The sequence below is a fragment of the Trichechus manatus genome, unplaced genomic scaffold (assembly GCF_000243295.1).
Source record: "Trichechus manatus latirostris isolate Lorelei unplaced genomic scaffold, TriManLat1.0 scaffold00141, whole genome shotgun sequence".
NCBI classification, from domain to species: domain Eukaryota; kingdom Metazoa; phylum Chordata; class Mammalia; order Sirenia; family Trichechidae; genus Trichechus; species Trichechus manatus.
Window position 1 is genome coordinate 1,345,065 of NW_004444077.1, and position 5,183 is coordinate 1,350,247.

Consider the following 5,183-nt stretch of genomic DNA (forward strand, 5'->3'; position numbering starts at 1 on the left):
AATTATAGCACATTTCCTTCAGAGAAGATTTTATAAATACCTGTAAATACGAAGATCATGACTCTTGTTACCTTGTATCATGTGACATGTATTTATGTATTGTATGTATAGCTTCATGGCAAAATGTCTTGTGTAAAACATATGTTCATCTTAATTTCTGTGAAATGGGACTCTACAACTTAATAAAACTTGTATCAGATGTACATAGAAAACATAATTTGACTAATTATGAAGTCATTAAATATATTTTAAAATTATGTAACAGTGACTTTATGACAGCTGGCTATCAAGTGAATGAGACGCTCATGTCCTGTCAGTTTAGTAGAAATATAATGTATTTTAAAATGTATTTAGTCTAACATCTGTATGTATTCATTGCTTTTAATCTCTGCCCATATCTGTTTATTACCCATTTGCCGTATTAAATGATCTTCACTAAATACATTTTAACACAGCCCTGGTGGCACGGTGGTTAAACGTTCGGCTGCTAATCAAAAGGTCGGCAGTTCGAATCCACTAGCCACTCCTTAGAAACCCTATGGGGTAGTTCTGCTCTGTCCTGTAGGGTTGCTGTGGGTCACAGTTGACTCGACGTCTGCAGGTTTTCACCTAAGTCAGTGGGCAGTAGAAGAAACCTCAGTATATTATTCACTTCAGTCCCCTTGCCTGGGAATCAGACTTGAGTTTACCTATTCCAACTAGAGGAGTGCTTTTTTCTTTCTCTAAAGTTTCCCTTAGACATGGATTTTAGGCCTCCAGAGTTTTTCAGCCCTGGATTCACGAATAATTTCATGATATATATTTTCATGCTTTATAATACTCTTTTCTATTCGATTTTATCTAGGTGTTAATGATTGAAGTGTATTTTATTTATTTTTATCTTTAACTTTTCCCATAAAGTATATATGTTAGGACCAGAATATTGCAAAGACAAATTTAGCCAAAAATACTTTTAAAATTATATTTTGGCATCTGCATGGTTTTGCACATCTAAGTTTTCACTGAATAAAGTAAAATGTACAGTTCCAGAGTGAACAAATGGACCCTGTCTGTTCTTTATTTTTAGTTCTTTCTGGTGTTCTAGTAGGACCTATTCTACTGTGGAATTTTAGATACTTGTGTCTTACTGGAAGTGTTGGTTGAACCTGGCTTCATCTGTTAAGTGGTTCGTGGCATGGACCTCAGTATATTTGAATACTTAAAAAGCTATAATTTATTAAGTCCTTAACGTGGAGATTACTTAATTACACCTACTCCTCACTATCGTTGTCCTACGTTTCACATTTATGACAATAGTAAAAAATCTATCCAAGTATTTTGTGCACTAACGATGTACATCTGGCAGTAACAAATGCCAAGGTGCAAGGCAAGAGTAACTCTGGCTGTGATGGTTAAGGTTATATGTCAACTTGGCTGGGCCATGATTCTTAGTGGTTTGGCACTATTGTAATGATATAATTTGGCAATGATGTTAATGATATTGTCATCCTCCGTTTTATGATCTGATGTGGTCATTCTCCAGTTTCACATAATGCTGACTTTTGCATAACAACCTGGTCTTTGGAATCCATCCATGTCGATAAGTGAGGAGTGAGTGTAATATTTTCTGCAACTTATTTCTTGAAATTATCCCTATTACTGTAAACAAACTGGGTAAAAAATAACTCAGAGTGGTAAGATGCTGAAGTTTAATGTGTGGAGTGCATCAAAAGTGTGAAATAGAAATTTCAGTCACATATCTCTACCCTTCTTACATATCTCTGGCATATGGAAAGAATCCTTAACAGAATAAAAGCGATGCCAGAGTTGCAAGGTGAGGATGAAGTGGGTGTCCAGAAAGAAGCAAGGCAGAGCTAGAGGAGAAGTGATAGTCAAGTTGGAAGGGTGAAGGAGTATGAATGACTTGTAAAAAGCAAGGCCAGAGAAAACAAAAGAGAATTAACTCTGAAGTATCTCTGTGATGACCCTCAAAGCAGCACCGCTCATATGTAACACTACAAACAAGATTAAGACAGCTCAAGAATGAAAGAGTTCCAACTAGAGTATTTTTTTATTTATCGTTTTTAATGCATTTAGTTTATAACATTAAGGTAATAATGATTCCAGGGACTAATGATGGCAGCTGACTCAGTTCCTACGTTAGGCATCTTTTTGGTGTGAAGCACTTTACCTGTTCGAACAACATTCTGGCTGTTGACCAGACAATGCCAATAGGTAGTTTTTCTCATGTCTGAGGTCATTGCAACTGAGCAAGCTGCTTCAGTGGGTGTCTGGAGAATACTAGAGGCTTTTAGTTTCATAATAACACCAAAAGAATGGCAAAGAGGCTATTAGGAAGTGAGAATTATGCATTAGGGAACCAAAAACAAGTAATTTACAAGAAAATTGACAATTTTTACAGGTACTATTACCTACTATATTTTTTATTTTATGATCATCAGTATCATTCAATCAATATACTAAAATAATTTGTGAGCTTGTGTTCATATGTCTGAGTTTTTTTTAGATCTGCACATTTGTTACAGTATTAGGAGCTTTAGTGTTAGCTAGCTATGGGTAGTAGAGATGATACAGAAAACAGAAATGGACAAGTAAAAGGGAAGTAATATTTGAAAGAATCCATAAGTCTATACAGAATTTTCAGGATTGCAGGGTGACAATACCATAAAAGAGCAATTGGATGTTAATTAGTCATATTTCCTACCTTGTTTGCTCTCAGCCTTATTCAGGTGAGTAGTTCTATCTACTCAGTCCTTGGGAGTATTACCAAACTTACTTAGAGTCCAGATTGATTGTGGGGTAATTGCAGCCCACGAACTACTTTGGGATAGCCTGCCTTCCCTACTTTCCACAATAGATAAATTGAGGCAGCAACCCTTGTGGTTAAGAGAGGATAGGTTTGAAGTCAGTTGTGAGTCTTGGTTTATTCCTTCCTAGCTACATGACCTGGAACAAGTAATTTCTATGAGCCTCAGTTTTCTCATTTAAAAATAAAAAATACCTCTCAGGATTGTTTGTGAATTAAACCAGTTACTTCTAAGTCTATTCTGACTCATGGCAACCTCATGTGTATCAGAGTAGAACTGTGCTCCCTAGGGTTTTCAATGACTGATTTTTCAGAAGTAGATCTCCAGGCCTTCCAAGGCCCCTCTGGGTGGACTTTTGAACCTCCAGCCTTTTGGTTAACAGCAGAGCATGTTGATCATTTGCACCACTCAGACTTTATGTGTAGATTAAGGAAGATCATATATGCTAAGCTATGCCTGAAACAGTGATTGTTTAATAAATAATAACTGATGTGAATGGAGATGAAAATGATGATTAATGATGTCAATTTGAGATTAAATGGTTGTGTAAGGGTGTGTATAAAAGACGTTCCAAAGAATTGTCCTACACCATGAGAATATAGTATGAACATTTATTAAATATCTTTATAATTTTTAAAGTGTGCACAAGTCCGGCATAGAAATTAAAGTTTCTATCATTTAGGAGTAGCTAATTTGACCAAGGACTCCATGTTACTGCAGGCTGTAGAGTGAACAGTAGGGTTTAAATTGAAACATTTGTTTTCCTTTTATCAAGCATGGTAGCTGCATGTAAAATTCCCATAGGAATAGAATATACTGTCTAATAAACACAGTTTTTAAAAGGTCAAATATAAAATTTATCAAAACTTCTTCACTTTTTAATGACATGATAGTTTTAAGAAACTTGAATGAGAGTTCTCCATTCAAATTTTGCATACCTAATAACAAAGATACTTTTCTTCCTTTCTCCGTATGATGGATGAGGAGCTTAGCCCTGGAAGGGACAGAGAGAGCTATGTTTCAATGAAAAAAAAGTTATATTCTGTCAAAGTGTACTTGTCCCCGTTTCCAAACTAACATTCCAGGATTTGTGAAAATGGACTAAAGTAGACCAGTCTATAGGGAACTAAATTGTAAATAAACTCAGTCTTAAAGTGTCTGCTTGATTTTACCCATTCATTTCTATCCATAGTTCAGTTTAAAGCAAGACCATGTTACTGAAATGCCAGAGTTACTTTAATAAAGCTTCATTGCTTGAGACTTCAAATTCAAACGACTTCCAAGTTAGGACACCTAGAATGTTTATGGTCCTCACTGCCCCAATACTGCATTGTGTTCATTTTAATGTATTCTGTATAATTAATAATGACAAACAGAATCCTCTGTAAAGTTTGTCATTATCACTGAAGATGAAGGGACGATAGTTAAGGGTTCTGTCTGAGTTATTAAACTTTTAGAAACCCGACTGCTCCATATCGATTTTCCTCATTATGTACATAAACCAGATAATGGTGGATACCTCAGATTTTCATTTGGTTTGCCATAGGCAGTCTTGTCTTTTAAAATAAAAACACCCTCTCCCTTTTTTAAAAAAATTTTCTAGAACTGGTACTGGTAATTTCATCACCTTCATAAAATATTTTATCGACTCCTACTGATTTGCTTATGGTCACCCAGACTGACTTATCCAGAGACACACAAACAGGCAGGCAGGTAGACATATACCTGCCTGCCCTTAAGGAGCTAACAATATCCTTTTCCCTCCTCTCCTCACCCTCCCCCCCACCCAATTATGTACCAAAAAATCCCGTTGCCGTGGAGTCAATTTCGACTCTCACTCCCCTGATGGGACAGAGTAGAACTGCCCCCATAGAGTTTCCAAGGCGCGGCTGGTGGATTCGAACTGCCGACATTTTAGTTTACAGCCGAGAGCTTAATCACTGCGCCACCGGGGTCCCCCTATAGGTACAGTCTTCCCCATTATTCTAATGAACATTTCTTCAGGGCTTACCCGGCTCTCGCTAGGGTGCTTAGTGGTGTCGTTAACAACATATTGAAAAATGAAAATGATATTCTCAGGGGAATATAAGGTAGGTCTGAAAGGGAAAATACATTCCCTGGCCGGGAATTTCTTGAACATTTAGAGCTGGTGAAATCGTTGTGTAGGGGTTGGGGAATTTCCCCCAGCCTTTCCCGCTTCAGCACGTCTGAGGCTGAGCGACGGCTTTTGAGATGCGCAGGCTTTGGGATTTACCTCTTCAGCCACTGGGAGGCCCTCTGCGTTCCCCTTTCCCCGGTGTCTGGCTGTAATTACTCACTCGTGCAGTGGCACCAGCCTTCCACCAGGGAGCCTCGATTAGGCTCTCCCGCCCTCCC